Here is a 13,007-nt window from a genome sequence, read left to right as displayed (position 1 = left end):
AAGAGGCTAAGGAAAGGGAACAGGCTCTTCTCCAGAGGCAACAATACCTTGAAGAACTGTTGAAGACAAAAACTGAAGAAATGGAGAAGATGAAGAAACAACAACAAATCAATCATTAGTTGCACACCTTAGTGTTATCTTTTGTTTGTTGTTTGTTTTAAATTCTTAGTTCTTGCTTCTTAAACCATCTTGTTTTTCTATGTTTCTGAATACTTAATGGTTCGGACTGCTTAGCTACTTCTGATTTATGTACAATGCCTAGATATTCTTGTTCATTTACATTGCACTGATTGACTTAGTTATTTTTTTTCTATTATACTCTCTTCATGTTTGAATTTTTTTTCAAATCTTTTTGTCTTTTGTGCTTATTTTTTTAAATCTTTTTGATAATGACAAAAGGGGGAGTATATGTGACAAGTATTTAAAGGCTCTGAGCCCCATTAATGGCATTTGAATTTTTTTTTGAAAAACTTCTATCATGTTTTTTACCTTACTGGTATAAGCTATGAACGAAAGAAGGAGTATCAAAATTCAAGTAAAATTAATTGAACCATTCTTCTTATCTCCGAATTAATTCTTTCATTGATTCATTCTTTAAAGCTCTGATAATTTTATTGTGCGAAAAATGAATTTAATTAACCTGGATAGAACTTAGGGGGAGCTTACAAACCTCACCTTAAAGACTATCAGACTCAGGGGGAGTTTGAGCTTACAAACCTCAGATTCTGAGCTTACAAACCTCAGAACCCCAAAGTCAACTTGTTAATTAGATTAACAACAATTGATCAATTTTTAAATACTATTGTTTGTCATCATCAAAAAGGGGGAGATTGTTGGAACAAAATGTGTTTAACAATGAACCTTAAAGAGTTTTGATGATAACAAGGTATTAAAAATTGTAAATTGGACTAGCTAATATTTGTTCAAGTGTACAGGACCACAGTTAAAAAGTTACATCATTGGTTGGTTCTGAATGAGCAAATAAAGAGCAAAAGGAAATGAAGCTTAGATGATTCTGAAGGCAAAGCGCTCCTGTAGTCAAGCTGCTCCTGAAGAAATACCGCTCCTGAAGTAAAGCTGCTCCTGAAGAATAGTACTTCTGAAGACAAGAGGTCCAGAAGCCACATCATCAGAAGCTGAAGAAGCTGCACCATCAGAAGCTGCAGAAGCTGCTTCATCAGAAGCTGCATCATCAGAAGCTGCCTCATCAGAAGTCATTTCACCAGAAGCTGAAGATCAACTAGATTTGCAAAACATTCAAAGATTGAAGGATCTACATTGCAAAAGCTGTCTATTGGTCTCGAAAACACAGCAGAAAATCAGTGGAACATTGCAACGGCCATTTCAAAGGTGTTTGAAGGCATGTGCTTGCAATTTGGACGAAAGCGTTGACATTGTACTATTGTACGAATTGTACAGCCACGTTCTCCACTACTCTGTTTTGTGTCCACGCTTCAAGACAAGAAAACAGCTCCAGAATACGGTCTCGCCTGCATATATGTTCCTTTGGATAAGGAATGGATTTCAAATTGGTTCTTCATAGGACAACAACCAAATCAGGCAAAAGATCATTGGTGAAAGATCAAGCTTCAACAACGACTCTTTGGTGTGCTGGCAATTTCACAACGTCTCTTTCACACCTCTATATAAAGGAGTGAAGACCTAGAAATTTGGTAATGCAAGAACGCTAAACGAAAGACTCATAACATTTTTACAAGTGCCAAATCTCTGCTGAAATTGTTCTGCATTCACTTAGAATTTCTGTGTCTAAAAGTCATATCTTAGAAATTCTTAAGTCCATTGAGTCTGTATCTGATTTGTATTGAGAGCACCTCTGATTGTATATCAAGTGTTCAACCTTAAACAATTTTCTGTGTAATTTTGTTTAGTTAGGAAGTCTCTTGCAGTTGTGCTTGAGCAGGAAGTCTCTTGATTGTGTTCTTGAGCAAAGGAAGTCTCTAGCTTGTGTGCTTGAGCAAAGGAAGTCTCTTGCTTGTGTGCTTGAGCATTTGTAATCAGATATTACTCATAGTGAAATCTCCTTGGAAGTGCAAGGGGGACTGGACTACTTCCGGATTGTGGAAGGAACCAGTATAATTGCTTTGTGTCGTTCTTCTTCTCTCTCTCTCTGTTTTATTCCGCTGCATTTAGATTCTGATTATCACTTCAGAAGCTGTCTCACTTAGCTTCTGATCAGTGTGTTCAGTTTTTAGGAGAAACGAAGAATTTTTTAAACAACAATTCAACCCCCCCCCCCCTTCTTGTGTTTTTCTCACCTTCAGTTTTCTACCTCGTGGGCACGCAATGACATGTAAGTATGGTGTTATAAATACTACTTCGTTCATTTAATTCCTTCTTGTTATGTGGTGAGTCTTGTTATACTTATCATTCTAACTTATTCTATTCCTTCCATCTTTCTCTCAGAGGAACAATTTCGTGTTTGAGCTTTGAATGTACCAAACGTGAGTTTCTTCATGGTGACTTTCCTATATGCATCTAAGATCTGACCATGTTTTTACATTTTATTTTATAAAAGAAAAACTTAGTGGTTAGCTTTCTTATTGTTCCCTAAATTTACTTTGGGCACACTTCAATCAAGCCGTGTATGAAAGATATCAGCAATAACAAATCATGAGTTTTGTTTGACTAGCTAGATTTGCATAACCCACCATGAAAAAAAACATGATAGATTACAAGAGGGAGAATTTTGTTTTTTCAAGGAACATATTTTTCTTTATTTGATTTATTAGTTTCCTTAATATTCCCAAAGTTTCTCACACAATCTTCTCAACCCAGCTGCAAACTCTCTGTATATAAATTGTGGTGGAAAGCCAGCAATAGTGAACACAACAAGTTATGATGGTGATTCAGATTTATCAGAACCATCTATATCCTATGTCGGTCCAAGTCCAACAAGAAATTGGGCATTTAGCACGACTGGTATATTCATGGATAGTAGTAATCAACTTGGAAAAAATTATTTCCCTCAAAATGTCACTAAACTTACTATGGTGGATGCTGAATTGTACATGACTGCACGTGTTTCTCCTATTTCTTTGACTTATTATGGCTTTTGTCTGGCAAACGGAAGCTACACGGTAAATCTACATTTTGCTGAAATAATGTTCACCGACGACCAAACATATAGTAGTCTTGGAAGGCGTGTATTTGATATCTATATTCAGGTACATGGTTTAAAATTTTATTTCAATAGTTAGTTGCTGTATCGTAAAGAAGAAAATAAGGTCATTAGTCAAGTGATCACTAGGTTCCCATAGCCATATTGTCGAACTATTTTATTTTTTTCAATTGAAAGATGTTCATCATTTCACTACCCACCGAATCTCTTTCCTATCAGTAGTTCACTTGTTTGGAATAATTTATAAAATCAATTTCTACTATAACTTTAAAACAGACTGACAATTAAAGTATTCGTAGATTGAAATTATCTTGAAACATTAATGCTGTGATTGAAATGTTGCAGGGAAATCCAGTGGAAAAGGACTTCAATATTGCAGAAGAAGCAGGAGGAGTTGGTAAGAAAGTCGTAAGAAAGTTCAATGTTGATGTTACTAACAATACCTTGGAGATACGCTTGTATTGGGCTGGAAAAGGGACACAGTCTCTCCCAATTAAATCAGTATATGGTCCTCTTATATCAGCCATATCAGTGGAATCATCTGGTGAGTTATACTTTGAACCTTCCTAATCTTATGCTATGATCTCCTTGTTATGATCTAATATTTAAAATGTCTTGTATAATAATCAAACAGATTCTCCACCTGGAAGTCTATCTGCAGGGGCTGTGGTTGGAATTGTGGTTGCAGCAACAATTATTGTGATTCTAATATTTGGTATACTTTGGTGGAAAGGATGTTTTGGAAAGAAAAATTCTTTAACAAGAGGTAATCACAAAGAAACTACTTTTATTGTCATTACTATCAAACTTTTTGCAGAAATACATGAATTATTCAAGTGATAAATATAAACTTGTGCACATTGTGTAATGGAGTGAGTACGAGTAAATAAACTTTTATAAGTTTATCATTTTATGGGTCCTGTGAATAATTAATTATCGTGATAAGAAGAAATTTTTAAGCTTAATTCCAATGGATTGTCGATGCAGAGTGTCCATGTGTAATTTTCTGGGTATAAGAGATCTTTAATATTTCCCTTACTTCAATTGACAGAGCTAAATAGTTTGGACCTACGGACGGATTTATTTACTTTAAGACAAATCAAAGCAGCGACAAATAACTTTAATATTTCCAATAAGATTGGAGAAGGAGGATTTGGTCCCGTGTACAAGGTATTTAACAAATCCTCTAGTGTCATGCTTTTACTATAATTTTACTTATATTTTTCAGAAAATTCTTTCTCAAGTTCTAACAAATTAGCATCCCTCGAAATCAGGGATGTTTACCCAATGGAACATTGATAGCAGTAAAGCAACTTTCTTCTAAATCAAAGCAAGGGAATCGTGAGTTTTTAAATGAGATAGGCATGATTTCTGCTTTGCAACACCCTTATCTAGTTAAACTCCACGGTTGTTGTGTGGAGGGAGATCAGTTGTTGCTGATATACGAATACTTGGAAAACAATAGTTTAGCTCGTGCTTTATTTGGTAATTTTTCTATATGGTCTACTTCGAGTTGTTGTTTATGTGATATTTCACATTTTCTAACTTAGCACATGACTATGTAGTACCATTTGGCATAACCTAACACACAACATATTACTTTCTCAAATAAAGGTCCAGAAGAACACCAAATAAGATTAGATTGGTCAACAAGAAAGAAGATTTGTGTTGGTATTGCTAGAGGTTTGGCATACCTACATGAAGAATCAAGACTGAAGGTTGTTCACAGAGACATCAAAGCCACTAATGTGTTGCTTGATAAAGATCTTGAGCCAAAGATATCTGATTTTGGTTTGGCGAAACTTGATGAGGAGGACAATACTCACATTAGTACTAGAATTGCTGGGACCTAGTGAGTAACTGTAATCCTTGCCTTCTCGGAGAATATTAAAAATTACTCCAAAAACTTGTCAAATTTAATTCAAATGATATTTGTTTATAATACAATAGTTTGATATCATGTGATATACTGATATTAAGTTGTTGAAATGTTATATTTGAATTACGCAGTGGATATATGGCGCCTGAATATGCAATGCATGGTTATTTGACAGACAAAGCGGATGTTTAAAGTTTTGGAATTGTTGCCTTGGAAATAATTAGTGGAAGGAGCAACACCATTTATCGGTCAAAGGAGGAAGCATTCTATCTTCTTGATTGGGTAACGTTATGATGTTCTCCTTTGGTCATGTAAATTTGATTTTCCATGGTACTATCTACACTTCCTTCAGTCAATGAGAAACTGGATGCTAATTTTGAAGAGATACATAATTTTTTTTGTTGAAGTATTACATTTCACTAGAAGCACAATGAACGATTAAAAAATTATGTACTTTTTTTTGTTTCTCTAGTAGAGTGACATACTATCATTTAAGCATTTGAATGACATGCTAGTACATCATTTTAGCTTTTAGTTAATAAACATAAATATGGCCAATTTTACTTTGAAGAATTTTCAGAAGTTGGATGTTTCTGTTATAAAGGACTTGGGTTTCAAATCAAACTGTTTTTTTTTTCCCGTCAACAGGCACATATGTTGAAAGAGAAAGGTGACGTAATGGAGCTAGTTGATAGAAGATTAGGTTCAGATTTCAACAAAAAGGAAGCCATGGTCACAATCAATGTGGCTCTCCTATGCACCAATGTCACTTCAAACCTTAGGCCCCTTATGTCGTCCGTGGTAAGTATGCTTGAAGGAAAGACTGTGGTTCCAGAATTTATGCCAGATTCAAGTGAAGTGATGGATGAAAAGAAGATGGAAGTAATGAGGCAGTATTACTATCAGATGCAAGAAAATAATACAAGTAAGTCACACACAGAAAGTCAGAGTTTATCAATTGATGGGCCATGGACTGCTTCATCTTCATCAGCTGTAGACCTTTATCTGGTCCAATTTGATTCTTCCTATTGGGAGGAGAAAAAACTAAGAATGTCTTAGACCTCTTAATAATAAACATCATGAGAGGAGGCCTAGAGGCTCAAAGTGTCTGGTGCAAATCATATAGGCCGGTATTGTGTTATTTTGCTGCAATTATTATGTTGTTAGGCAACAGATATGTATTAAACAATTATTGAATAAATAGGAAACTGAAGGAAAACTCGGCAGCCAATTACATGTTACTAGAAAGTGTTGGGAGGGACCAAGTTCTCAAATACTTTGTCTATCTTAATTTCCCCATTTAATTTCTCTCTTATAATTGCGTAAACTAGAATTACTGTTGTATTATACTTACCTGGATGGGGTCAATGAGTGATCAAGAATTACTGTTGTATTCCAAATTTGAATACTAGCGTTGTGCTAACGCGTGTATATTATCAACGATATTTTATAGAAATTTTGCGTGCAAATTACAAATGATTTTTTGATATAATTTTTTTTATATAGATTAAAATTATAAGTGTAGATATCTTTAGGAAAAAAAGTATAGATATTTGTGACTTTCAAATGTAACAAACTCAACAAATATTTATCTTTTTCAATGATAACAATAATATAACAAATATAACAAAAATCCATATCTTTTTTAATAACACTAACAATATATTCTCTCTGTCTCATAATTGAGTCATTTGTAAAAAATTATTGTTCCAAAAAAAAATGACCTATTTCACTTTTCAATACAATAATAATTACATTTTTTTTCAATTATAACTCTAATTAATACTACTTCATCACTCTCAATTGAATATATTCTACTTTGCATTTATGATAAGAAGGAATGCACCAATACTTGACAGACACTCAAAACTATTTTTCTCTCTCTTTCACTTATACACTTTTTCTTGATATGTGTGAAATGAACAAAAAGCTCAGTTAAAATGGGACGGAGGGAGTAACTTTATTATACGAAAATTTGTTTAAGGGTATAATTAAAATAAAATAAAAAAAAAACAAAACCGTAGCAGTATTATTCAATGTTTTATTATGATGTCTATTGTCATGTGCAACTAAACCTCTTTGATCAGAGTTCTAAGATGAACCCCTTCTTATTTGTAGAATTCAATTAATAAAGTTTCTATTCAGTTTTGCTTTTCTTGTGTCCGATTTAAATTGTTTTTGTCTGTGCATAATGCTTTTTCAATTCAAAACCGTAGCAGTAACATTAAAAATTGATCCGTATAGAATTACTAAGATTGACAACTCGAAATTATTCTTTTGTTCATGACAATTCTAATTACTTATTTCTTAATTATAGTCAATAAAATTAAGTAGGAAATGTGATATTTTCTAAATCTTCCTTGCGGTAACGTTGTAATTATAACTAGTTTATTTTACCGCACATGTTATCGTTATGGTTAAGGAATTCTAAAATCGGGTTCTTAAATCATAAGTAGACACCACATAACCGACGTTTTACTAAGTTAAATATTCTACCAAAGACAAAGGGGGATTCAAGGATTTCATAATCATCGTTAAACCTCTTAATCACAAACCTACTAACGCATTGGCCAGGGCAATTAAAACCCTACCATCTTTACTTAATCTCTTTTAATTTCACTCTTTAATTTAAGTTTTGCTAATTGCAAAGTGAACGACAATGATAACGATAAACTTACTACTTTATTACCTGTTACTATTTGGTGTACTTGTCAGTTTCGTCCATCACCACTATCATTAATCCCAATGCAATTTTCTCTATCGTTTGATGCCCGGCTAGAGCTTTTGAGTAGAAGTATACAAGACTTTGGTTCATCTCTACTTTCCCCACGAGGACGTCACTCACAACCTCCGTAGAGATGGCTAGGTAAATGGACAGATTTTCTCCTTCCATGGTGTTGGACAACAATGGGGTTAGGCCAAAATTATTTTGAGGTTTTTATACATGTCTTTGTATCCCGTTGTCCACTCAAATATAGTGGGGTTAGGCCAAAATTATTTTGAGGTTTTTATACACGTCTTTTTATCCCGTTCTCCACTCAAAGGTTGCCTCCTTCCTCAGTAATTTGAAGAATGGTAGTGTGTGCTTGGCAGATTTGGATATGAACTAGTTTAAGGTTGTTAGCATCCCATTCAGTTTCATGATGTGTTCCTTTGTTGTGGGAGTCTCCATTTTGAGGACTGCATTGGACTTTTGGGGTTGGCCTCAATGCCTCTTTCTGTGAGCTAAAACCAAAGGAACTTACCGTCCTTAACCGTGAACGTTCACTTTTCTGGGATTAGGCGCATGTTATAGTGTCGCACTCGCGTGAATATAGCCTCCAAGTGGGCTTCAAAGGCTATTCCCTTCTTGGTTTGAATTACAGGGAAATGTCCATTTCAACAAATGTTAGGCTATTAATTTTTCCACCCTATGTCATTCTCATGCGTCCTGTGCTTTTTCCAAAAATGATCATGTGCAATTCAGATTTTAAAATTCGAACTGGTAAAAAACTCATTTTTTTCACCCTAAACACCTTATTTCAAGGAAAAAACAATTAGACTTTTATAATCCTAACTGAGTTCGGATTATATAATCCGAACTGTATTAGCACAAATTTTTAACATGTTTGTAACATGGATAGTCATTTTAAGGACAATATTAATCTTCCTAACTCTCATGAATTGTCGTTTTAGGTCATTGTTAGTCATTCTTAGTCATTTTAACTCTCATGAATCGCATGCTTATTTCATTGCCAATAGATACCAACTATTCGGTTGACCCATCCAATGTTTACTTAGACTTTGTTTGAGAGTTTGGAGGGGAGGGGAGGGGAAGGAAAGACTTTGGGGGGAGAGAAATATATATAGGAGAAAATTGTTGGGTGATTTGGAGGGCTTTGTGAAGGTTAATACGGAGGATAGTTGGAGATGGAATTTGGGGGAGGAAGGTGTCTTTACGGTTAAATCTTTGTATGTGAAGTTGGAAGGTGGAGGGAAGGACGAGAGTTTTTTGTCGGAGGAGGAGAAGAGAGTTTTTTCCAATATTTGGAGGACTGGCGCTCCTTCCAAAGTTTCCGCTTTGGTGTGGAAGGCTCTCTTAGACAGAATTCCAACTAGAGTTAATTTGGGTACTAGACATTGTCTGCCTCCGGAAAGTGGTGTTAATTGTGCTTGGTGTGGTTTGATGCCTGAAACTACGACTTATATATTCCTACATTGTGATTTGGCTAGGAAAATTTGGTTTAAGTTAATGGTTTGGTTGGATTTTAATTTTATAATGCCTCCAAATTTGATTATTCATTGGGAATGTTGAAGTGGACGTGCTTGGAATAATAAGACTCGTAAGGGTTTGCGTATGATTTGGCAAGCCGCTATCTGGGTTATGTGGAAGGCGAGGAACAATTGTATTTTTAATGCTGGTGACATTAGGTGGGACGAAGTGGTCGATGAAATTAAGGTTTTGTCTTGGAGGTGGCTGTTGGGAAGGTTCAATGTCCAGCCGTGTTTCTATTACGAGTGGGAGTGGAGTCCTCTCGATTGCTTGGTTAGATGATTGGGTGTTGGTAGTCCGAGGCTTTGTTCGGTCTCAGACTTACTTTTGTGCCTGCTGCTGCTGTCCTATCCTGCTGTGGCTATAATGGTGTGACTTGGATCTTTGTCATGGGGTCTTTTGCTGGATTTTAGTGCTGGGTTTTGTCTAGCAGTAGTTTTGTTCGACACTTTTGGCTTTGGGTTAGCGGCCTTTGGCTCCTTTGCTGGTTTTGGCTATCTTTTGTTGTTATAGGGATATGTTGTGGTTTGTCTTTCGTTTAGGCTTGCATCTTTTCTGTTTAACTTTGGCTTGTTTTTTGGTGGTTTTTTAAGGGGTTTTTGTTTGAGCCGTCGCTTTTGCGGCAACCGATTTCCCCTTGTATGTATTTTTTTTCCACCCAAGCTTGTTAGTGCATCTTGCACGGGCTTCATGGTTAATAATATTTTGCCGATTCAAAAAAAAATATATAGGAGAAAATTGATAAATGTTTCACATTTTTTGAAAGAATATATTTTTAGAGAATGATAAATCAATTCTTATAATTAATAATATCTTTATTTTCTTGATTTTATGGCCAACTCCAAGTTTCGGAGCAATTTGATCAAGTAGCTCGAAAACCGGATTTTTGACTAAAAACGACTAACAATGACCTAAAATGACTGTCCATGAGAGTTAGGAAGATTAATATTGTTATTAAAATGACTATCAATGTTACAAACATGTTCAAAATTTGTGCTTCAGATTATATAATCATAACTGAGATCGGATTATATAATCCTAACTGTTTTTTTCCTTGAAAAAGGGTGTTTACGGGATGTTCGGAATCTGAAAAATTCAAGTAACGCGCCCTATTTTTTGAGGTTTTCGGATTATAATATCAGAACTGTTGAAAAACTACAGGTACTCAATGATGGTGATGATGGTTGTGATGAAGATGAGGTAGTGCAAACTTGCACCATGAACAAGAAGCCGGTGGAAGTTATAATGATGAACGGTGGGCATGGATGCAAACCAAAGTTCAAAGAATAAGCACCGAGCAACAAAGACAAGGTGTTGAAATGGTCGGGCTGAGAAACAATGTCCAAAGGGGCAATCGAATATATGAAGAAAACAATCAAATGCTCCGGAACATGATGCAACACCTTCACCTCCAAGGTCCACCATATGGACCTCAATAAAATTGTGAGCTTTCCTCTTCCTCTACTCTTCTTCTTCTTCTCCTCCTCCTTCTCCTCCTCCTCCTCCTCCTCCTCCTCCTCCTCCTCCTCCTCCTTCTTCTTCTTCTTCTTTTATTTTTCTTTATGAATCATTGAGGACAATGCTTCTCCTAAGTGTGGGGGGAGCCTAATAAAGTGTCTTGAGTCGTAGTGTTTCCAAACTCCCTTGAACTTTATTCTTTTGTTTTGTTTTTATGGCGAAAGGCATGATTAAGTAGCTTGTTTTTATTGGAAATTATGGCATAAATTTTTTGTTGTCTCTTCTTAGAAGGTTGTTTCTTGTACATGAAAGTGATCTCTTGTGTTTTTAGTGTTCTTGCTATACCCACATCTTGTTTTATTGTGAAAAAATTCTCCAATGAGAAAAGCACTCAGTTGCAATCTTTGAGTAAGTGTATGAGTAGGTATTTTAAGGAACACGTTCTAACTTTAATGGTAACTTAGACACTTAAAAGTCTTCAGAGTAAAAGTAATATAAGTTTGTGTGGGAAATAATGTGCTATATTGTTATAATGTGTTAAACTAAAAATGGGGCGGGAGAATGGCACCAACATGTGGAGGAAAGGACACCCTCTCTCTGACTTCCTAAATGTGGTGGTGACTCCCTAAATCGAACTTAAGTTCTAAATCCCTCAAAAGAGAAAATAAATTCATCAAAGCAAGGAGGAAAGAACACCCTCTCCATAAAGACTTCCTACGCGGAGATGATAAAAAATTGCAGCACTACTTAGGGTGATCATGGAATCTAGGAGGAAAGGACACCCTCTCCATAAAGACTTCCTATGAGAAACTGGTAGCCCCTAAGCAATCTGCAGCCCCAAGTGCTTAAATTGTTAATTTAATTCTAACTAAATTCCCATCTCTCTTATATGAAATGAAGAAAGGACTTTTCTCGGTTACTTTAGTGTTAAGGTTAGAACATGTTCCTCATAATACCTGTCTTATACAGGAGCAAGAAAAAGGTTGGACTACACACACACTCACTTGAGACTTGTTGTTGGGTTGAATAGGTTCACAAGGAATACTTGAAGTTGTAATTAGTGTACATTGAAATAAAGTCTTAGGGGAGACATAAGTTTTCAATTGAATTGCCATATGTTAATCTTTTTGTTGCTACTATGTTTATGCCTTTTGCTTGAGGACAAGCAAAGATTCAAGTGTGGGGGAGTTTGACGAGTCAATAATTAGTTAGTTTTAATATAATATTTAAGTCCTTTTTAATTAGATTTAAGTTTATTTTATTTAAATATCATTTCCTTTTTGAACTATTTTACTACAATTGCAAGTTATTATATTTCAGGAACAAATATTCTAAAGATTGAGTCTTGGAGCAAAAGAAAGGAGAATTGGAGCTGATTCGTGCCAAAAATATAAAAGATCTTATACAAAAATACCTGGTGCAAGGATTGAGGACAAAAATATGAATATCTCATACAAAAATATCCTGTGCAAAGAATTTGAAGATCTTGTACAAATATATACAAGAGGCAGATCCCACTTTAGTCCTTTTGCTGCTTTTGCTTTAAAGATAAGCTACCTATTAGTTTCTTGTGGAACATTCTAGTGAATAGTTGCTTAGGTTTTAAGTCGACATAAGACTACAAATAGAGTAGCTAGCTATCACAACAACTCATCTTTTGTTCTTGGAATAAAAGTTCACTTTTACTTTATTGTTATTTGTTTTTATGTTCTTCTTCTTCTTCTTCTTCTCTTCTATGTCTACAATGAACGTTAGTGAGTATATTCTTCTTGTCTTGGGATTGTTGGATAAGTCTAATGACATAATCCTAATCAAACCTGTTTTATCTTGGTTTTCGGGTGTCAAACATTGATTACGTTTGAACCTTTTTAACCTTTGATATCTCATTTTTCTTGGGAAGGAAAAAAATAAGCAAAACCCTTGAGAATCGAGGTCCGGGAGTTGTTTTCGCTATGGGAAGGTGTTAGGCACCCATAACGACTATAGTATCCTATAGGAACCGTCTTTAATTTCTACGCGCGCGCTTTTATTTTAAATGCTATTTGAAAGTGATATTTACACCTAAGAGTTTTCTAAGTGGAGAATTGGAGGGAGAAGAAAGCGTTTGAATTTTTATTTTATTTGAATTGAAGGAATTTTGATTCCTTGCCTACGTACCCGTTTAAGGGATCAAATCCATCGTAGTTCTCTTCCAAAAAATGTTTTTGTTTTTGTGGGTTGATTTCAAGTTTGAAAATTGGAATTTTGAAGAATGGAGATTGAGGGGCCTTAAAGGCATG

At 35.1% G+C, this 13,007-nt stretch overlaps 1 pseudogene across 1 annotated transcript; it reads left to right on the top strand.

Annotated features, from left to right (window-relative positions):
• The first annotated feature begins 2,802 nt into the window (after positions 1-2,802).
• LOC146949450 (putative leucine-rich repeat receptor-like serine/threonine-protein kinase At3g14840) lies at positions 2,803-6,292 on the top strand (annotated as a pseudogene). The gene is made up of 8 exons (XR_015027275.1): positions 2,803-3,185; positions 3,485-3,683; positions 3,774-3,905; positions 4,191-4,309; positions 4,414-4,624; positions 4,754-4,991; positions 5,150-5,300; positions 5,667-6,292. The product of XR_015027275.1 is annotated as a putative leucine-rich repeat receptor-like serine/threonine-protein kinase At3g14840 (transcript).
• The last annotated feature ends 6,715 nt before the right edge of the window (positions 6,293-13,007 follow it).

This window comes from Medicago sativa, chromosome 2, assembly GCF_051527215.1.
Source record: "Medicago sativa cultivar Bolivia chromosome 2, Bolivia_mono, whole genome shotgun sequence".
NCBI lineage: Eukaryota > Viridiplantae > Streptophyta > Magnoliopsida > Fabales > Fabaceae > Medicago > Medicago sativa.
The sequence above is the reverse complement of the archived record's forward strand: the minus strand, read 5'-3'. Positions and strand labels throughout refer to the sequence as shown.